This window comes from Rhipicephalus microplus, chromosome 1 (genome assembly GCF_043290135.1).
Source record: "Rhipicephalus microplus isolate Deutch F79 chromosome 1, USDA_Rmic, whole genome shotgun sequence".
NCBI lineage: Eukaryota > Metazoa > Arthropoda > Arachnida > Ixodida > Ixodidae > Rhipicephalus > Rhipicephalus microplus.
Window position 1 is genome coordinate 214,437,803 of NC_134700.1, and position 23,125 is coordinate 214,460,927.

The 23,125-nt window shown below is 45.7% G+C and overlaps 1 protein-coding gene across 5 annotated transcripts in view; it reads left to right on the forward strand.

The window, feature by feature from the left end:
- LOC142806658 (calcitonin gene-related peptide type 1 receptor-like) overlaps positions 1 to 23,125 on the forward strand; it is a 213,867-nt gene that overhangs the window by 153,463 nt on the left and 37,279 nt on the right. For all 5 annotated transcript variants that reach the window (XM_075891284.1, XM_075891285.1, XM_075891286.1 and 2 more), the window contains one exon: positions 19,680 to 19,792. The gene's annotated coding sequence lies outside the window, so the exon portion shown is untranslated. The remainder of the gene's footprint in view (positions 1 to 19,679; positions 19,793 to 23,125) is intronic.

The window sequence follows — 23,125 nt, forward strand, 5'->3', positions numbered from 1 at the left end:
GCAGAGGTCTTCAAAATTTTATAATTGAATCTTACGTCACCGATAGCGAGAATGCCCGAAAGTGCCATGGGCAACGGCCAACGTCCGCTAATGCGCCCTTCAACGCCGACAAGACAGGCCGTCCATTTCGTCGGCTCGCATGGCGCGCAGCGAAAAGCGAAAGAATCGAAGCAGCGGTGATGTGAAAGCGAAAACTGGAAAACTTTACGTTAGTCACCGCTGGAGTACGTCGAAATAGTATTAGCCGCTGTCTGAACACGTCCGCTCCCGGTTCCATGTTGGTGCATTCTATTCTCGGTGTCTTGGTTTAGCAGCATTCCGCTGCGCAACATGTGGTCTCGCTTCCCTCACGTGCTTTGGGAGTCGAAACGTTGGGCGCCTCTCCTCTCGTGCACTCGGCATGAGCTGCAACGTCCCGACCAAGGGTATAGAAAAACGAGATTTAGAAGAATAGTGCTTGACTGTTATGCCTTTCTTTCTGTGCCGTTTTCTTTGCTTCTAAGTGGATATGCACACTAAGTAGAATGTTCGAAACCCCGGTCTCTTCCATTCTGCTCTAACTGGCTTGCTGTATGAAGTTGCAAGGGCCGAATTCACAAAACTTACCTTTAAGTGCGTTTTCCCCTTGGTCACTTTGCTTCGTTCCCGATATGTCCCGCGTCGTGATTGGCCAAAATATTATTTTAAAATAATTTTAGCGTAAGACGTTCTCATAAATACAGGCCCTGGTTTATATCTATTCTGCTACTTACTTGTCATGATCTACAGTGAAAAAATATTACTCAAAGAATTATAAACACATAAAGAAAAGGACGTACAGTAAATTGAAACAAATGAAGAAAGTAGCATGGCAATGACCTTTTTGCGTGCAGAAGTTCACTTTCTAATAGTACGCTCACACACATTTTTTCCTTGAGTACATGGACGAACACATTCCTTCATATATCAAGACATATCTGCTAATCACAAGCGCTAATCTATTCCAGTGTCCACTAAAAAGTATTTTACTGCTACATTCAGAATATGGCGATCCGTGAACATTTAGAATTTAGTCGTATGAACTGTTCATGGCGTTTCAGAGCAAGCATTCGCACACACACAAAATAATACTTTTACAGCTGTTTGAATACAAGTTCATACCGCCGGCATACGTATACAACGCTCATTAGAGAAGCTGTTTGGCTCCTATAACATATTTGTGCCGGGATTTTGTATTTGCGTAGGTTTAAGAGGGTCTTACCTGCGGCAACGCGGCACAGTAGGTTGGTGCATTATGTCTTGTGCCAGCTCTCATTGAGGCTTACTCGCTGCATGTCCTTGTTTAATTTACACACTCGTAAACCTAATTATGAACGCAAATACGCGATACGCCGAGGTATACAACTATGCTCAAACCACTTTGCATTGTAAATCTTGAGTCAGCTGGGTCCCATCTAGTTTCAATACGTAATAAGATGTGCTTTCTCGAAACTGTCATTCCCTTGCGCCACAAAGCACCAAACATCAAAACTGTCGTTGAGCTCCGGCTACCGGGAACCCTTCAGTGGTCTCCCCTATTAACATCAACCAAGCTACCAAAAGCCCCAGGCGGGAAATCTAGTTGGGTCACCCAACCTCAAACTGACAAAAAAAAGAACGTCATGAACAAAAATGAACAAAGGAATGCAACTTTCTCCTCTAATCTGTAAGTTGAAAGCTTGCGTAAGCTGGAATCAGTGACCTTATTTCAATTGCGTAAGTCAATTAGCCGCTTCATCATTACATTGAGTTAAGAACACGTCATGACCTACACGATTCGGTGTTTGTTGGTGTTTCTTTTATTCCGGAACTGGCTATTTCTGGTAAAAACGTACACTCCTTGTGCACAACATGATCGCATTGTCCTTAAGAACTATGCAGGTGACCAAGGTGGGAGGCTTTTTTTTTCAGAAACATGTAATTAGAATTATAAAGAAGAGTAAATACAAACACTTGTGTGGTTCTGCAAGCACGGTTTCTGGTAAAATGCTATGATACATAATAAATGGAGCAACTAAACAAATGAAAATACGGATTTAACAACCGATATGTGTATCTTAATGCAAGATAAAGGTGTATATGTGTGACTTGTATTAAATGCGAAGCATTCTGTTGCATATACTGCAGACGCTATTTTGGTACTATCTATCTATCTATCGATCTATCTATCTATCTATCTATCTATCTATATATCTATCTATCTATCTATCTATCTATCTATCTACCTATCTAGCCGCCTGTGTCTGGGTGCTCTCTAGATCACCACAATAACTTCTGATAAACCAAATTAGTATGGCACGCTGGGCACAACTAACTGCAACACTGGTCATGAATATGACTCACTGGTCATGACATGAATAATATCACAATCCTGCCTCGTACGTCATCAAACCTTTTTCATCAGACACGTGGGACACATGCCCGTCTATTATGGGCGGGTATGTGCCATAGATATGCTGGTATGCGCCACGGCTGTTCTACAGAGAAATGGTGAGAACAAACTACGAGAACGTTAAGAAAAAGCAACACAGGTAGCGTTCATTTGAAGAATGCAAAAAATAAACGTTATGGTCCCAGCAAGAATTGAACTCAGGCACTCTGTGTGACAATCAAGTATTCAACCAAAGAGCCATGCTGTATGCCTAGGAACTGCTTTGTAAGCATACCCTATGCCGGCGTAATGTCTGTGAAACAACAATTGTGGTTGCAGTGCTGGCTATTCAATTTCGTAAACATTCTTTACGTACTTCTATGATACAGTGGTCACGTCGAATTTGCGTCAGTTGTTAAGCACCCTCCGCTGAAGTTGATTTGTGCAGCACTACCGAGGCCTACCATCCTCGCGAGCACAAGCGCTACATATCAGCCTACCAATTTTGGCGTGAATAATATCGATGTTGCTGTTGACAATGTTGCGCAACTGTAAACAGCTGGTTACATTACACCTATGCGATTGCTCATATGTCTGTTTGTACAAGATTTGCACATATCTTAAGCATTATTTCGTTAGCTTCGCTCAATAAAAAATACAATTCAGTCACGATCCCTCCACATGCCTCGCAAATCATCGATTCTCAAGGGACGGGAGATCTGGCGAACTTTTCAAATTTTCGTTTCTTTATGTGTGCCGTCCCTCAATATGAAAAAACAAAACAAATTAAACGCATCAACAAGAATTCGTGAATACGTTGTGTGTGTGTGTGTGTGTGTGTGTGTGTGTGTGTGTGTGTGTGTGTGTGTGTGTGTGTGTGTGTGTGTGTGTGTGTGTGTGTGTGTGTGTGTGTGTGTGTGTGTGTGTGTGTGTGTGTGTGTGTGTGTGTGTGCGCAAGCGCGCGTGAGGGGGCACGTGTTTTCTTGGCCTCAATAATCATTATCACCAGCCTGACAACGCCCACTGCAAGGTAAAGACCTCCCGCAAGATCCGCCAATCAGCCCAGTCTTGTGCGTGTATGTGTGTGTTGGGGGGGGGGGGGGGACTTTCTTGGCCCCCAATATCTGAAAATAACTGTGAAAACCAGGTGGCCCACACCTCTAGGAGTTATAACAGGCTGTTTTTCTGCCTTGAGTGTTTTCCCTACGGTTCTATACTAAAGCCTTGCAGTCGATTAGTTTTCACGTTTGCAGGCGGTGGATGGCATATGCGCTGCTGAACGATTTCTCGCTTGCTTCACCCGGCGGCCTTTATTCCTTGAAATAAAGCCCTTGCAGCGCAGGTATTTTTCATAGCTTTATGCACGTGACAGATATGTAAGTATAGTCACTCGTTCTTCTCCAACCATATCTTTTTAAATGGATGTTTGCCACGAACGCAAATTAGAACGAGAAAGTGAAGCACAGCTTTAAGAATTGAGAAACTCTCTTCGACCTCAGCTAACCTCAGGAGCTAGAGAATAAAAGTTTGGCTATCTGGCAATCAGCACTCGTGGCACGCTGGCATTTTCGTTTTTATGCTTTCGCGCCACCACTGGGCTTCCGGATGTTCTGAGCAAAGGCAATTTCATTCGTGCCCGCGGTAATGTATCGTGACTCGGCGCAGATGTGAAGAAATTTAATAAAATGCGTTTACTACCCGCTCTGCACTTGACGTGTGAGACCTTCGTCATAAAGGGATTCTATGGTGCCATCGCACTTTTTGACGTTGAAGACTCGCTGCAGTTTTTTTTTTTTCTTTCGTGGTATTTGGATTTTGATATTGAAGGGACGTGGTCATTTAAAACGTGCGGCTGCTTACGCTTAGCTTACATCGTGAGTGACAAGATGTGAAAGCGGACCATCGCAGAATGATTATTTCTTAAATATATATACGTATTACGCATATTTTCATTTATTTTTTAATTCAGCATTAAAAACGGCTTTAACAGTGGGTTTCCTTTTTGTAAGGGCGCATATGGTTTTGCGCCATCGTTTTCATAGGGAGAGTGTCATTTCGCTCGCCGACAGCGGCACCTGAGCTTTTCTTTTGCGTCGCACTCTCAAGATGAGAGTGGCTTCGCACCAATGGACGAACGACGAGGTCGCGTAATGCCGACAGAAATCGGGGTTTGCGTAGCGGGCGCCGTTGGCATCTCCCGCTGCGTTTGGGTGCATCGCGCGCAGTCGTGTCGGCTGTGATGGCACCACGCGAGCAATTACCCCCTTCTCCCCCCCCCCCCCCCCCCCGCTTTATGTGGCGCGAGGTCTGGGCCACGGCCGCGGCGGTGTTGTTTTCGAACTCCGGGGAGATCCCGTGTCCGGCCAACAGACAGACCAGCCTGCGTGGGTCCGAAGTGTCGGCGGCGCTGTTTGAGGGCATCTGCCAGCGACGGAATAAGCTGCACAGGCAGGACCCCATTTCTCGGTTAGTCTCGTGTCTTTTGCTGGCTAACGACGCCGTTGAAGAGCGAAATGTGTGAGCAATAAATTGTACACGTGTGACATCCGCTCCTCTCACTGTTTGCGACCGCTTGTGGATGAGAAACGACGAAAACCGTTGTTTTTTTATAGTTTGGCTCACCGTTCTAGCCCTGCCCGGTGGAATGTGGCCTACGCATATTATGGCTCTAATTGGCCACCGTGGTTAAGGGAGGGCTAAAATACGGCCTCTGCCCATTTTCTGTGTTCGTAGCACTACGTATTGACGCGCAAGATTGTGGCTAGGCAGTCTGGGCTGTATTCAGCGTTGCTGATTGATCGACGAGGTTCCGTACCATCTACGTAGGTATGGCCTGGGCTGGAGTCAGGACGCTGGTAGACCACTGAGGCTAGAGGCGAATACGATTGGGAACAGTCTAGGCTTTAATTTTCCCTAGAATTAGAAGAGTGAGACTGTACGTTTTTCTTGTGTTTATCTTTGTATCTCTTCAGCTCACTTGTATATATTATTCCCCTTTATTATAAAATAATTCATCCATTTAACCTCCCGTGCTGCCTGCATTTGAGTTCATCATCGCTGCCGATCATCGTCCAAGATAGACGTGATCGATGACGAACCAACACGAACTTTAGTCTTTCCAAAACAACTAAGAGAGTTTTTTTTTTAAGAGCAACAATAGAAAGGCGTAGGTTAAAAGCCGTCCGGAGCACAGTTCTGTTCTTTTAGCGAATGTCATTGTAATATTTAATAAATGAGTGTCCACAAATACACTATGTGCAAATATGAACGCCCCATTCTGGCAATTATTAGTTCGTTCATGACAAGCTGTGGTCGCAGTGACGTGGGTCTATACGTGGCCACTGTGAATGAATACTTGGCTGACTTTCCGTAGGTTAGTTAAAACGTTTGAATTCACTGTAAAATTTTAAAAGTGAGGAAACCGGGTAAGTTTTCTTGATGACATTCAGTCGCCAAGATATGACACAGCACCTCTCAAAATATTTTTTCATTTATTTTATTTTGCTTTTTTATTGTCGTCCTCAAAGGAGATCTTAACATATTAGAAGGCGGAATGGTAAAAGTACATGGTGCCAATAATTACAAACTGATCAATCATCCTGAGGAAAAAATAGTGTCAAGATGTTTTCTTTGGCAGGTGTTCACGTATCGGTGTACTTCACCACCTCAGCAAACAGGAGTAAGCAGAGCTGAAAAAATCAAAAGCGTCTTGCTTGTCATTTGTGCCACTTTTAAGAGTGATAATCAATAATAAAAAACTATAAATGAACTATCCGTTTCTTGTTTGCAACATTTCTTGCTGTATACGGTATACGTTCCACTTGCCGCCTTACCTCCTCTTTGGCGCCACCCTTCCCAAAGTTAGCATATTAAAGGTATACTTAACTTACCCTTTGCATGCTAATATTACATGCTGGGCAGAATATTGAAACGTCCTGTTCGGGCATGAATGAGTTAGCAATACAGCGACATACTTCGCAGGGTAAAAAGAAGGTGGCATTTACAAGCAATTGGCTGCGCCTGTTTTTTATCTCCCATACTACTACGAGAACCATGCACAAAATGTTGTGAGCAGCCGTGTGGACTCCGTTTTCGACCCTGGGACAAAATTTACGAAATTAGTTTGTAAATTTACCAGATCATTGCAGGTGCTACCTGTGAGTTTCGTTCCGGTCTTGCATGCATGCTGAAAATTGTGGTCGCTTACAAACACACTTCAAACAAAAAACGCCCTACCCGCAGGCCAAGTGAAAAACGGCGAGGCTTCTAACAGCCCTTACCAAAGGTGTATTCAGGCACGTTTAAACGGCTTTGCGAGCAGGGCTTTAAAATATTTCCCTTTGTGAAAAACCGCCTATGCTGCCACCAAACCTGACTATTCAGGTGTTTTATTCTGTGCCTACAGCTTGCACATGCACTATTTATTGTTGTATAACCATTAGACACGACAAAAAAAAAGAGAAATTCCTTTTGTCGGTATATCATAGAAGTCTGAATTCTCTAAAGCTCCAACTAAAAGAGATCGAGACCAGGAAAGAAAGAGAGGAAAGGCAAGAAGGCTTTCAAGACATGTGTGTCGTTTACTGACGCACGCTATAGAAGTGAGGAGAGGGGATATAAAGAGAAAATATGGCATAGGGCGGACATGCACGCGCACAGGAATATAGGACAGCCGTTTTTTCTGATGTAAATGAAATTTCAGCGCTTTGTCGTTGAAGACTTGATTACATCACACTGTATGGCGGAAGAATGTTGTACGTCCGAATTGGACATGCTGCTAAGTTGCAAACAGAGATTACTGTGGATGCGAACGAACAAGCAAGCAAAAAAGTTGGTACAGAAGAGCGCTTTCTGCTACGTTCGACATCGAGAGACGGCGGATTTAGCAAATGTTCATTCTCCAAAACGGCGCCGTTTTTTCATCGTCTTAGGTGAATGCAGGTGAAGTCGTCTTAGGTGAATGCAAAATGGATGCTGTGAGTTTCATTTCTTTTTAGCCATCTAAAGCTCTTTGTAGTCTCTCCCTCAAAAGTTTTGTTGTACATGCATAACTGAATGGTTTCAGTAGTATATCATTACTGTGGAACAAGGCTTATAAAGTGAGCATGGTAAAACAGAGAGAATTTTTCAGGAGCGCCTCACTGAATACTTAGCCCAGCGCAAAATAGAAAATCTATCTTATGCCTCCGGATTTCCGGGTTGTTAGGATATTGAAAAAAGAGAAAGGCGTGCGTCTGAGATGAAACTTTCGCCTCCAGTCGTACGCTTTTTAAGAAGAAGTTCGAGGTAGCACTGGCAATCAATTTTTCTGGATTTCAGCAGTACTAACGAGAGAAACGCAGTTAATCGCTGAAAACCAACGCATTTTGCCACGTATAATGCTCGAGGAATAAACTAGCGACGTGAAAAGTCACCCGTTGTGGATGGTGCCGCATAAGATAACCTAAATTATTTTTGTTGGATAAGGCATAAATGTAAACATATAGAGCTCGAAAAGCATAATATTTTAATGTCATGAATGTATATATATATATATTTATATATATATATATATAATGACGACTCGGTTGTAACGAGGTTTATATGCCATGAACTCGGGAACGAACAAGCGCAACGGACCCGAAGATGAAGCGCACGTTCAAAAGAAGATGATGATTGTCAGCCTGAACATATGATGATGATTGACTGCTGTTCAGATGAGGGTGAAGCGCATAATAGATGCCTACACTGATCCCCCCCCCCCCCCCCCCCGTGGAAGCGGCCAGCCTGGACGCTGCGGGCGGGTAGTCAAGGTGACGAGGAACGTCGTGTGAAAAGCTTCATGCGGGAAACGTGTACAATTTCGGTGCTGCGGTAACGACGGTCAGTTGGCACGACAAGAGGCGTCACACGATAGTTGACAGGTGAAGTCTGCTCTAAAACAACATATGGGCCGATGAATCGAGGCTGGAACTTGTCGCAGAGACCAGGTGTGCGAATTGGTGTCAATAGCAGCACCTCGTCACCCGGTCGGAATGATACCACACGATGAGAGGTGTCGTAGACGGCCTTCCTTGCTTGTTGCGTAGCTTCCGTGTTCATACGAGCGCGCTGGCGGCACTGGGCAAGGCGAGAAATATATTCTTCGCAAGAAGATGGTGATGTAGGGCCATTGCTGGTGAAGAAGGAAACATCGATAAAGAAAGTAGGTGAACGTCCGTAAACGAGATAAAACGGTGAGTAGCCTGTTGTGCGCTGAACAGCGGTGTTGTAGGCGAAAGTGAGGAACGGTAGAAGTTTATCCCAGTTTCTGTGATCCGGTTGAATGTATACGGCTATCATGTCGGCAAGGGTTCGATGAAATCTCTCGGTCAGACCATTTGTTTGAGGATGGTAGCTAGACGCCATCTTGTGTGTGGTACCAGAAACGCGAAGAACTTCACCTAAAAGCTGTGATAAGAACACCTTTCCACGGTCACTCAGAAGTACACGAGGTGCACCATGACGTAGTATTATGGCCTGAAGGACGAAGTCAGCAACTTCCGATGCTGAACCAGTAGCTACTGAAGTTGTCTCGGCGTAGCGTGTCATATGGTCTACGGCGGTGACTATCCATCTATTTCCAGCACCAGAAACAGGAAGGGGCCCATAAAGATCGACACCGACGACCTTGAAAGGTGTTGTAGGGTACGTCATTGGCTGTAACTGACCAGCCGGGGGAGATGTCGGAAGTTTGCGAAGTTAGCACGGAGAGCAGGAACCCACGTACTTTGCTACGCTGGTAGAAATCCCAGGCCAGTAAAAGCGGCTTCGAATGCGGTCGTAGGTTTTGTGAAAGCCGAGGTGGCCAGCAGTCAAATCGTCATGAAAGGCGTTAAGTACGTGATGTTGAAGAGCGCGTGGCAGAACAGGTACCCAGCGTTGGCCGTCAGGATGATATATGTGACGATACAGCACACCGTCCTGAAACTTGAAGTGCTCGAGTTGTCGACGAAGGCGTGCATTGGGTGGACGCGTAGCTCCTGAGAGTTGGTCTATAATGCGCCGATAATACGGGTCAGCCTGCTGGCGAGAACTGCAGGGTTGTTCATCGTCGATTGGCGGTTGGTACAGCGAGGCGAGCAAGGCAACAGAAGTGGGAGCCACGTCCGCACTGGTGTCGTTGGAGGTGGCAGCTGTAGTGTCGAACGAAGCCGTAGGTAGTGGGCAACGAGAAAGAGCGTCGGCGTCTTGATGTTTTTTGCCCGATTTATAAATAATCTCAAACTGATACTCCTGTAGGCGTAAAATCCAACGACCCAAGCGTCCGGACAAGTTCTTCATTGTAGAAAGCCAGCATAAGGCGTGGTGGTCCGTTACGATGGTGAATTGACGGCCGTACAGATAAGGACGGAACTTTTGTATGGACCAAACCACAGCGAGGCACTCCTGCTCAGTGATGGTATAGTTTTTTTCGGTAGAAGTAAGCACTCGGCTAGCATATGTGACGACCCTTTCCCGTCCAGAGTTATCGCGTTGGAGGAGAACAGCACCTATACCGCAGCCGCTGGCGTCGGTATGCAGGAGTGTTGGGGCGGTGTCATCAAAATGGCAGAGTACAGGCTCTGACGTCAAAGCTTCCTTCAATAGGTAAAACGCCGACTGACATTCCTCGGACCACACAAAGGGTGCATTAGAAGCAAGCAGTTTGTGAAGTGGCGCAGCTATTGAAGCGAAATTTCGCATGAAGCGACGAAAATAGGATGCGAGGCCAAGAAAACTTCGCAAATCCTTAAGTCTTCTGGGGCGTGAAAATCGAAGGACGGCAGCGATCTTGTCGGGGTCAGGGCGAATACCGTCCTTGCTGACGACATGACCGAGAACCTTGATGAATTTGGTGGCGAAACGGCATTTCTTAGTGTTGAGCTGCAGACCCGCACCGGCGAGGCATGTTAGGACGTCATCCAAGCACCTCAGGTGCTGAGAAAACGTTGATGAAAAGATGATAATGTCATCAAGGTAGCAGAGACACGTCTTCCATTTGAGACTACGCAGGACGGTGTCGATCATGCGTTCAAACGTCGCGGGCGCATTGCAGAGCCCGAAAGGCATCACGTTAAATTCGTATAGGCCATCGGGGGTCGCAAATGCCGTTTTTTCTTTGTCGTCATCGTGCATGGGAATTTTCCAATATCCCGAACGCAAATCAAGGCTTGAAAAGTATTCGGCGCCTTGCAGTGAATCAAGGGCGTCGTCGATGCGTGGCATGGGGTATACGTCCTTGCGTGTGATGTTGTTAAGTGCCCGGTAATCGACGCAAAAGCGCACGGAGCGATCTTTTTTTTCGTACCAAAACAACAGGGGATGACCAAGGGCTAGTTGATGGACGAATTATTTCTCGTTGGAGCATGTCAGCGACGTTTTCCTCGATGATTTTTCGCTCAGCGAGAGACACGCGGTACGGGCGGCGATGTACAATAGATGTTCCCTCCGTCTGAATGCGATGCGCTGCAGTGGTAGTTCGGCCCAACGTTGAGGAGCAGATGTCGAAAGAATCGGCGTACTTCGTTAATAACGCAAGCAACTGCTGCGCCTGCATAGCTGTTAAGTCATCACTGATAAGGGCTGTGAAGGGAGAGGATGATCCAGGCTTACTCATAGAACGGTCGTCGGTAGAGGCAGGTTTAAGTGGCGTGACGCTGACAGGCTCAGCATCCACAACACAGGCTACTGCAGTGCCCTCTGGCAGGAGAACTTTCTCTGGCGTTTCATTCGTAGCAATGACGAGCGCGGAGCCATGGTGAAAGCGTACGTCACCTGATGCAAGGGCTACGCCTTTAGCGACGACAGTCGACGACAGGGACACCAAGACGTCACCGTGGTCGATGTCCTTAGAGGTCAGGGTCACAATTCGTTCTTGATGTGGCGGTAGTTCGAGATCTTCGCGAGCGAACAGGCGTAGTGGCTTGTAGACGCCTTCGTCGAACATGGAGTCCGTATTAGTTAGGTGCAGAATCCGTTCACCACAACATATAGCGGCTGAAGAAGAAGATAGAAAGTCCCACCCAAGAATTAGCTGGTGAGAGCACCGGGTAAGCACAGTGAACTCGATGTAATGCAAAATGTCATCAATAAACACACGAGCAGTACAAAGAGCAAAAGGGCGGATAGTGTTCCCCTGGGCTTCGACTAGATTGGGTCCATTATAAGGTGTCATTGCTTTTTTAGGCGTTTGCACAAACCATGCCTAATTACAGAAACTGTAGCACCGGTGTCCACCAAAGCGTCCACGAGAACTCCTTCCACCGTAACAGAAACCATGTTGAACGGGCGTGCTGGAGGAATATGAGTCCTACTGTTACATGCAGTTTCTCCTCCGAAAACTGCATCATTTAGTTTTCCGACCGGTTGTCAGTCGTAAACGAGGCTGGCCGAAGAGGAGAGGAGGAGCGACGGAAGAACGAAGGTGATCGGTGTCGGCTTGAACGGTAAGTGTTCCGCGTCTCGGTCGACGCGGGCGGAGATGGAGACCGCTGCTGTCCAGATGAATAACGCCGAGCGTAAGAATCCCCACTGTAAAAGTCCCGTTCGCGCATGTCGTACCCGCGACGCTCGTCCTGCTGGCGCTTGCGGCAGAAGCGCGATATATGGCCCCGATATCCACAGTAAAAGCATGTTGGGCGAGACGGGCGCCAAGGCGGGTAGTAGAGGGCGTTCGGCGCACCGTGAGATAGCGCATTCAAGTGGACAGACGGAGGGTCGGGTGGCATTGTCCGGAAGTGGACCGGTGGTGCAGCAGCAACCGGCGTGAATGATGGCAGCGGCGAAGTAGAGCTTACGTTGCGAAGAGGCGCGGCCGCAACTTGCGCGTACGTTGGAGGGCTAGACGGAGGTGGCTGTACGTAGGCTGGACCGGTGAATGATGTTAGTTCCTCCCTTACGATGTCACGCAGGGCCATGCTTGAAGGCTGTGTGACAGATGGAGAAGGTGGTGAGATGCCCATTGATTGAAGTTCTTCGCGTATGATCTCCCGTATCATGTCACGCAGGTCCCGCTCTGCTGGTCGGTGTTCACTTTTGCCCGACTGAAGGCGAACAGAATCAAGTTCGTCGAGACGCTGACACGTAGAGACGACGTCAGCGACAGTAGAAGGATTCTGGGCAACAAGGGCATTGTAGGCAATGCTTCCGATGCCCTTCAGGATGTGGCGCAGTTTGTCCGACTCGGACATCGAAGAATTGACGCGCCGGCAAAGCGCAAGGACATCCTCGATGTAAGATGTGTATGACTCGCCGGGATGTTGTTGGCGAGTATCTAGGGCCCTCCTCGCTAGAGCGGATCGAACGGCTGGCGTGCCGAATACTTGGCGAAGCTGCTGCTTTAAGGGAGGCCAGTCGGTGAGGTCGATCTCATGGTTCAAGAACCATGTCTTGGCAACGCCCGTAAGGATAAAGCGATACTCGGCAGAGCTTTTTAGAGTCGTCCCAGTGATTAGTTGCGCTTACTCGCTCGTAGTTATCGAGCCAGTCCTCCACATCTTCGCCGCGGAGACCAGCGAAGATCGGAGGGTCATGCTGCTGGTTTACGATGTAAAGAGGAGGGGCTTGCGGCGCAGAGACGGGAGCAGAAAGGGCATCCACCCACTCACTCTGAGACATGTTGGCGGACTGAGGGTCCAAGCGGCGGCCTGAACGGAGCTCCAGCGAGTAGGCGTTGTAAGGAGAGGTACTGGGATCTTCAATCCACCTCCACCACGTATGACGACTCGGTTGTAACGAGGTTTATTGGCCGTGAACTCGGGAACGAACAAGCGCAACGGACCCGAAGATGAAGCGCACGTTCAAAAGAAGATGATGATTGTCAGCCAGAACATATGATGATGATTGACTGCTGTTCAGATGAGGATGAAGCGCATAATAGATGCCTACAATATATATATATATATATATATATATATATATATATATATATATATATATATATATATATATATATATATATATATATATATATATATAGTGCTCTTTATTAGGCACCAATCGGCAATAGGGGGTAATCCAATAGATTAACAGCTATCTCGCAAAAAATCAATGTTTGCACTAATGCAGGATGGACTTCGTAACAAATAATTGGTCAGCCGTGATGTTCTACAAGCTGGTGTGTTCAGCCCGACTCTTTTCAGCCTAGTTCTGGTGGCACTCACCGAAACTCTGTCACAGATTGCTAATATATATCTCTACGCCTATGATGTACGTATCTTCGTGTTCGGCTGACAGGCCTCAGGTGCGCACTGAAATACAGAAGGCGGGCGCAATGTCATCTGCATGCCATAGCCAGTAAGTTTCGGATTTCTTGCCAGAAAATGGCGCAGCAGTGGCTGTTACGCACAAGCTGATTGTCCTTCTGCCCAGTGGGCGTTTAAGGCCAGTCAGTTGCCTGTAAGACCAGTCATATGTTTTTAGATGTGATTGTGACAGTGACCTCATCTTGAGTCCCCACCTCTCTTATCTAACAGAAAAACATTATTATCGGAATTCAGTTATGCCAATATCAGAAAAATCACGGGGCCCATCTTTACGCTCAATGCTGTGGTATATAAAACCCTCCTTCTTACTTTTTCCCGATGCAGTCGTACTGTGCAGTTTCGTTTTGCGTCCGCGGGTAAAGACGGAAAGGCCGACGATATTAAGAGCCCGACGAGCACTTTATTCGCCCAGCTTACAAATGTTTGTTTATTTTCCCAGGCAGTCTTCCTGGCCTGTCCAAGACGCGTTCGATCTGTGTGCTACGAATTGTGCAAACCTAAGTACTTCGTACATCTTCTCCCCGGAGGCTCATCGACAGCTGCAACTATCGTTATTGCGTAAGAACAACCGGTCACAGCTCATATCATTGTTGAGACGTTGACTACGCATATTCGGCACATATCACGGCTGCCACATTAATTTGCGTGCTCGCCAAAGTGGAAATCACGAGCTTCGTTCGTTTGTATTGCGACGAAAGTCTTTATGGCTCATACTGGCTGACACCCGTTCATCCGTCCGTGCCCTGAAACGTTTCGAGTTGTGGCCTTTTTTTCCTCACACTATCAGCAATCACGTGATGACCAGCGCCACGTTCCAGCAGTCGAATTAGTCGGATGTCTCCTACGTGATCGCGTCTCCCCAGTAGCCCATCCACGATACGCCCACCCATGTAAAGAAGGCGGACAGCACATCTGATCGACTCCATCTCAACGAGAACAGGTTTTCGTCAAACGCACTTTGAAATTTCAGAAGTGCCTTGTTTTTTATAATGAACCGCCAGAACTTATTACCGCTTGGCTTCAAGCGGCAATATGTGTTGGCTTGAAGCGTCATCGCCAACCTGATGCGGGCCTATCGGTTCCTCGAATTGTTAAGAAGACCATTAGCTCTGGAGCAGCTATATTTGGGTCTGCTTAGCCACTTTGGCCTCATATACGTCTACACCGATGGATTAACCAGTAAGACCAGCACTGCCGGAGGGGTGGTTGTTCTATCTGCCGACGCATTATTGCACGTAAAGTTTTCCCGCACCACGGCACTACGTCTACAGCAGCAGAAACCGCGCCGCTTCAAGATGTGGTCAAGTACATATACATCTGCAGCCACCTAATCAATGGGCCATGTTTTGCGACTCGAAGCCGGCCTTGCAGATACTATACTTTGCCTTACAGCATAGATTACACAAGCAGGAGCTAACCTACGAAATAAGGTGAGACTGTCATCAAGCGCTCAAGAAAAGGCACTATATCACATTTCTACAATGGTCGCACTATTGCGGAATCACCAGCAATTAAAGCGTCAATCAAGCAGCAAGATCGGCTCATGAACAAGAGCTGCTGAGAGAGCGCTGTGACAAGTGCAATCACCTGCTCGTCCTGTCACAATTTTACAATAAAATGCCTATAATTTCTCTAACCCTCACTTATATTTTTCTATTCAGTCTAATCTGCGATATCGTTTGCCATCCGGACTCTCTAGTCGAGATGCTACATTGTTATGTTTCATGTTGTTGAGTGTGACGTTTACAAAGGCACATTCCTATTCCGTCGGAATGGCCAAGAGTGCGGCATGCAACTTATGCGGCTGTGAGAAGATGATTGAGCATACTTTATGCTACTGCCCATCCTATCAGACTCAACGAAGTGTTTTATAGAGCCAAACTCGATTATTTTGACGCAAGGGTGCCGTCAGATAATCACACAGTGGGACATTGGTCCTAGTTTTATGCCAGACCAATGCCACGGAATTCCTGCTGAGCTATCTGATGGCAGCCGCACTTTGCGAGCGTCTGTGAATCACCAGCGCGGGTTCGTTTTCTGTGTGCTCTCAATAAATGATCATTTGTTCTTTTCGATGCTAAGCACGTTCTGCACTCGGGCTGTCGCCGTCTCCTGTCGTCGAAGCCCGTCACGTTTTCTGCGGTCGTCGCGGCGTCATGGTAAATCAGGTGACAAATATGGCGGCCCGTTCAGCAAGGGAAAGCCCGCGAGAAACTATGCTCAACCATCAGAGAATACGCCAGCTGCGCTTCTCCGAGCGACAAATAAGACGGCATCTCAGGAGAGGCTCTGTTTCGCCGGTGGACGTTGTCTCTAGCAATGACAAGACGCTGTCCTCCTATTACAATGGGCATATCCCTATTAAGAAACACCGGTACCTCCACCACAACTTTGCTTTGAGTAGAGATCTTTTTTTAATATAAACATACACACTCTTCCGCTGATTCTTGATCCTGTTATTTATTACGAACTCTTGATCACTCGCCATCATCTACTTTCTTTCTTGTGATCTTTTTTTTCTCGGCCTTATCGATGATATCCCGGTTCTTTTACCGCGTCCGCACGTGTAGGGTAGTCAGCCGAGATACCTCGCGTCTATTTCTTACTTTCTCTCTTTTCTAAATACGTTTACTAAGTGTTTGTCATCTATTGCCAATTTTACTTTAGGGAGCGCGAGCAGCGAGTACAATCGAGGGTATTCGACGTACAATTTCTCAAAGTCCTTCTTTAGCAGAATTCTGGAATGTCGCTGAATTTATTTAAGGATAGAAGCTCCGTTCCTAGTAATGATATCACTAAAGTGAATGGATTGTTTTCGGGTTAGGCTTGAGGACGAATAAAATGCCGACAGGTTACCATAGCTATCTGACATATTGTAGTTTGTTTGCTAATGGAGGGCCTTTGGATAGCATGTGATAAAGAGGGGACATCACTGGATTTGTCATGGTTCCTCCCACCATTTTATTTCATTGAAGTACGCGCCCAGGATGTTTTACTACCTTCAATCAACCAACGTCCGTGCTTCGCCTTCAATCCTTTGTTGGGCTCTGCTGAGGTGAGACGCGTCCAAAGCTGGCTGTGGCGCTTCTCAAGGCGCCAACATTCTGAGACCCGAAGTTGCTTGTATAGGGCGCTACTTTCAACTTTGTGGAAGTTGTCAGCTGCCTCCGAGCTCTCCCTCGCGCCAACGTGTTACTTCCACGTACAAGTGAAAGGCTACCTGAGTAGTTAAGCTGCAACGTTATACCTTGCTCAGGCTCTCACAACTTCACCTTCGGGAAGAACTGCCCGATTGTTAAATAAGTGAGAGTCGACGTCATGGAGGAAATACGTTGGAGCAGGTGGCAGAATAGCAAGAGGGTGTATAGAATGACATGACCAATTATACGTGCATGAATTCATGAACCTGATACGTTTCAGCGTCCACAATTACGTAAACACTCGCCTGGTTCAGTCGAAGCAAACTTCTCCGTGGTCTCTGATAATCTGACGCGTTTAGGTACCACTTCGTAAGTGCGACGTTGCTAACGAGATGAACCACGTGTCAGATTTCTAAGCAAGCCTGAATAACAAGTTATTATGATTAGTATTTATGCATTAAAATGAAAATGAGGAGATAAGCAACAAAAAAAATCTCCATGTAGCGATTTATTCCTTACCGAACAAGCTTGAAAAAATCATAATTTAATGACTCGCAAGAATATGCCGTTTTATTATCTCTTGTTTTTTTCACTTAGAAGCCCCAGAAAGTGCGCAAGAAGTTGTGAATTTACAAATATTGTGGCATTGGGTATCTGAGATATTGCAAGTTTCTTTTGACGGTTGAATTTTTTGAATAAACCTTTCTTCGCGGCGCCTATGCAACGCGAACTATTCAGCGAAGGGTCTTTGTAATTCCGGTTATGCCTTCATTTTATTTGTAGACGTTTATACAAGTAAAGAGAGGGTGGCTCATTGACAATATGACCTGCGACTCTTCAACTTAGTTCTAAATATTTATCGAGCGGAGCAACTTCGTAAAATGAGACTTGTGATTGTGCTCACCTCCTCAACCTACGTTATTGAACTTAGTCTACAATGTCAGCCACATATGCTTTCTAAGCTATGTGCGCAATTTCGTAAACTATATGTGCTTGGCACAGTGCTACCAGAACCTTTCCTCGTTTTGTGCATGTCTTTTGTGCATGGTACGTTTGCTGAATTATCACTAGTATTGTCACGTATAGCTCAATACTTTCATATTAGGCAATGAAATGAATGGTACTTTTCTGTTGCCTAAATCAACATGGTATGCTTCCTTCTTCTTTATGAAAGTTTTTTTTTATTTCTTTCCTTTCTCCTCCCGTACATTTCATTGCTATTGCCCCCTCCATATTAACAAAAAAAGAAAAACGCCCAGCCTCCTTCACAATTGTTTTTCCAATGTACGTACAATTCAAATCAATCTCTTATCTCGCCTTCTCGCTCCAAAGTATTCCATTATTCCTCTTTCATTTTTTTTTTTGTAAAGTGAGGAGCGGAGGCGAAGAGAGTGAATAGTGTGGGGTAAGCAGAGTAGTGTGGAAGCACTGGTCACCAGCCAATAGCAACATTTCTAGAGTGCCATCAAATACCGAATAACACTACTTTTTTTACCATTGAAGCGTGCGAGAGCGAGAAACCTGGCGACGTTCCCACTGAATATTACAGTAGCCCATCGCTTACACAGCGCGCGGGAGACCTCAACAGAGAGACCATTAGCGATGAAAGTCAAACTAGAGAGAGAGCGAAAGCCATCCATTCTGACTGTAATCGAAGTCGTTTGTGTTTCCATGTTTGATCTTTATTTGTTTTTGTGGAAAGATTGCCTTCTTGCGCTTTCTACGGTAAGCATAGGCAGAACGAGTCACATCACGAGCTTTGCCCTCTTTTCCAAACATCAGAATGTTTAACGTAAACTGTCATTGAGAGACACGTCCAGTGAGGACCATGAAAAACTCGTTATGAAGACTCACAAACAACACTTTACAAACCAGTGCCTCTTGATCTTTATCTCATTAAAGAATTATTATAATTTTCCTCCTGTTCTCATTGCTCCAATTCAGTTTATGTACATCGAAAACACGAATACACAGAAGGAATAGGGAGGAAACAGGCTGACAACTGCCATTTATAGGCACAACGTGCGCCTGCTCCTTCGGGAAAAGGAGATACGGCACGCGGGGGACTCGGATTTAAATTGCTCCAAGTGGTGCCTCAGGAATGCAAACGGGATCTGAATAGTTACGATAGGTTAACAAATTAGTTGTCATTTTTATTTGAGTGCAATAGCGATGGTTGCCTTGATGTAACGCTATCCAACTGTCTTCTGTAAATCAAGTACTGAAATTAGGAACAGTGTAATCTTAGCGAACAGAAAGCTAAGTTATTTTGCTTGATGCAAGATTGAAGCTCCACTACATATATATTAAACATTATTCCGGAGTGGTTGCTTCTATAATTTTGTATTCATACGTGTACTGCAAGTTGCGCTTGTAGGCAACAATTTCTTTGCAACTCAAACATATCACTTCTCTGCATGGCGTGTCTACAGAGTCTGATCGCAGGAAGAGGAGTGGGTGGGAGAAAATTCTGGGATGTTTATCAGTTCCAAGTTATCGACATGCTAGACTACAAAGTACTCTGTAGTGTGCAGATGTTTAGTGTGTGTCCCGCTAAGTTGTTGTGCTATCCAAATGCAGTTGAATACGAATGCCTTTTCAGCCATATCGCAACAATATTTCAGCAGCTCCTTGCCTTCATGCGCGCTCGTCAAAAGTGATATGCGTGTGTGTGCTCGTGTCTTAGTTTAACAACGTAATCTGAATAATTATCTTCACGTGGTACATAAAATATACTTTGCCAGGAATCACGTACGAACGCACGTGAATATGTTTTTTTGTGACTGCAGAGGATTGTTGAATATGCGTCTTACGTCTGACATAGTAACTTCTTCATGGGCATAACATTGAGATGTAAGCTAAACTTGCGTGTGTTTTTTTTTTCAGCTCTGTCGCACAATCCGGACCATGGCGAGTTGGACATATTCCGGCAGGAGCGACTGCATAACATCAAGGGCATGTTCAAGTAGGATGACAGGCTATACAGAAAAACCCTGAAGGTACGACGTCAACAAGAACACAAATTCTTTCACCCTAAGAACATCCTCTGGTAGCTTGTTTGTGAATCTTGGTGAACGACTACTTTGTCATCGTTTGATGATATCCTAAATTTTTGGAGTCTTACATTCCAAAATCACTGTATGATCATGAAGGACACCGCAGTGACGAGCTCTAAACTTTTTGGTCATCTAGTGTTCTCTTACGTGCACCTAAATTTAGCAACAGAGATCTCTAGCCCTCCGTCTCCATTGAAATTGCGGCCACCGTTGAAATTGAAATTGCGGCCACTTTCGGCTCGCCAGTCGGGCACCAGAACCCCTATAAACCGCGGTGGCTGGTTAATAGCGTAACTTTCTCCGGAGAATCGCCAGCGCCAAACCAGGCACTCATGCAGAACTACAAACTTTGACTCGTTGGGCGCGTTCAATCTCCTATCTCGCTGAACAAGCGCTGCGAAAAAAAAAAGACCAACACACTCGATGAGTGCCTGTCATGGTGTTATAAAAGAAGCATGGCAAACTCAACCACATTCAGACAGTGGGAAAGCTGTACACTGAAGAGTGGCTCGACGCAGGGTGTGTCGTGAAACTCGTTAATACGTTCAGTTTGCAGCGCATTTTCAAACGCATTAAAGAAACAGAAAACCTAAATTCTACGAAACGCCATTCGCCAGTAAAGCAATATATGTCCTTCCACTTGTGCACGTTTGAGAATTTTAGCTTATGTTTTGCAACCAGAATGGTTATAGGGAGTCAGTAGCAAAGCCACCAGACAGGTGCTTTTTTTCTCAGCACTCTGAAGTGGCACGCCATGGGAAAGAAATGTGCCGCATTAAGCTTCTCGACAGCATGATACTGCTCTGGATGCGTTACAGCAAATAACCATTTGCTCTCTTCATTTTAACACGCCCTGGGAATACACTCCCTTATTTGTCTTTTTATCAGGGTATACTTCTTTCTCTCTCTCTATCTCTCTCTCTTTCCTTGTTATTTGGGATTATTGTCGGAAAGTTTGGGGGAAAAATCATTTTTACACGCATTTATTAAGTCTGTGAACCTCTGCTTTCTAGTTGTTGCTGCTGAGATTTATGTAAGCATACAGCGTTCATGTGCACAAAGTGTTATACACTACTCGTTTCTATGCACAAGAGCTTACGTCCGAGGACTGTGTGCAATGTTTACCAAAGGCAACTGCAACAACGTGTTTTCCGGAACTTGAGTCGGTACAGCGAATAACACGTTTGCTGCTACGATAACGCGTCGGTATCCCATTAACCCAGAGTGCAACGTTTTTTAATGTCTGATTTCCCGGAGCTCAATTTTCCCGCTTCACGGGATGATGTCAACCCGATTTTGTTCTTCATTTTATAAAACTGTTCACACGAAAGAATACGAAGAAACTAAAATGGCCTTTTCGACTGCTTTCTTTTTTTTAAACGTCCCGTTTTTATTCTCCTCTATGCAATATACTCTCGTCGCTTATTTGTACACGTCATTCATTTTCAAAAAGAAGAAATAGCACTGACATGACCTCAGTGTCATGCTTTCGAGCTTCCAACGGTCAACAGAGCTTTACGCAATGTCTACTGTGATACTTTTACTGATGCTGGTCAAAGTTGTAAAGCGTAAAAAAATCATTCTGTGTACACAGGGTGCCCCACATAACTTGAGCCAAGAGTTTGAAAATGAAAGACCCTTCAGTGGCGAATCCAACCAAACGCGTACTGCTCGCACTAGCCTGTAGGTACTCAGGAAGTTTTTCCCCATGCTAATTATTTAATTATTATAACTACCTTTTAATTATGGGCTACAAACCCAAAATATGAACACTGAGATGTGGAGCACTCTTAGAAACCACCGACTAAATTGTTTCCTGTACGATATATCTCGCGCTGTTATTTTTTCCACGTTGTAAAGAAAGCCCGCGAGAGAGAGATAAAGATGCAAGGAAAGGCAGGGAGGTTAACCGGACGCACATCCGGTTTGCTGCCCTGCACTGGGGAAGAAATGAAGGGGAGAAAAGAGGTTGCAGAGAGATAAGAAGTACACACAATCACGAGCACACTCGGGGGAGCACACACAGTCTACAGGCGGTCGCTCAGGTTTGTTGACTTTACTTTAAGTAAAGTAGGAGCACTTTAGTCGCTTTCTGCGCAACTGAGGCAGATGCCCAAGGTCCTAGAATCTTCTGCACACAAAATGGTCTAGAGTCAAGTTGATTCAAAACCATCCGGAGCTGGCATCGCTGTGTGTCGTAGCAAGCGCAGCTGTACAGGACGTGTTCAATGGTCTCTTCAGATCCGCAGTAGTCGCATGTAGAAGTGTCTGCCATACCAATGCGAAAGGAGTACATCTTTGTGAATGCAACACCCAACCAAAGGTGACATAACAGTGTCGCATCGGAGCGGGAAAGTTGTGATGGTAGCTTTATCTTGAGCGAAGGATCCAGTTTATATAAGGGACATCTTTGGAAGCTGGTAGACGACCAGACCGTGCGTGTAAAACCTCGAGCCAGCAGGTAAAGTTGTCTTGCTGCATCACTCCTTAATAGAGGAATCGGGACCACACGGGTTACATCATGGGCTGAGTGGGCTGCATCATCGGCTAATTGATTTCAGGTAATACCGATGTGTCCAGGCAGCCATTGATATATAATATCATGCCCTCGTGCTAGAGCTCCATGATGGCAATGTCTTATTTCATGTACCAATTGTTCATGATTCCTCCTACGCATGGCAGACTGCAACCTCTGAAGCACTGCCTTCGAATCACAGAATATGACCCATTTTCCTGGACGCTCTTGAACGAGATATTGTAAAGCAGCCCTTATAGCAGCAAGCTCTGATGCCGTAGATGTAGTCATATGCGACAACTTAACTGTGATTGTCATTGCTGCAGCCGGAATTACAGCGGCACCTGATGAGCTGCTGAATGAGACGGACCCATCAGTGTATACCTGCGTTCGGCCCAAGTACAACTCATGTAATAATAGCAGTGTTGCTTGCTTCAATGCTACTCTGGAGTGATTGCTTTCCTTTTTGATACCCGGAATTTCTAGACGTACTTGCGGCTGGTCGAGGCGCCACAAAGGACACGCAATTCTCGTAGCTGGCGTATATCCCAATGAAATGCTGTTTAGGTGCTTGGCTATGGCGGAAAGCCCGCGAAACGTGAAAAGAAGCCGTGTGATGGACCGCGAGCGCACTGCTATGGTGCTGCTATAGGCTTTCTTTACAACGCGGTAAAGAAAGAAAATTCCTGCTTCTTTTTATGTGTCTAACATAAGGACAAAAAAAAGGAAACGCTTCCTTAAGAATGAATTAACTGGAACCG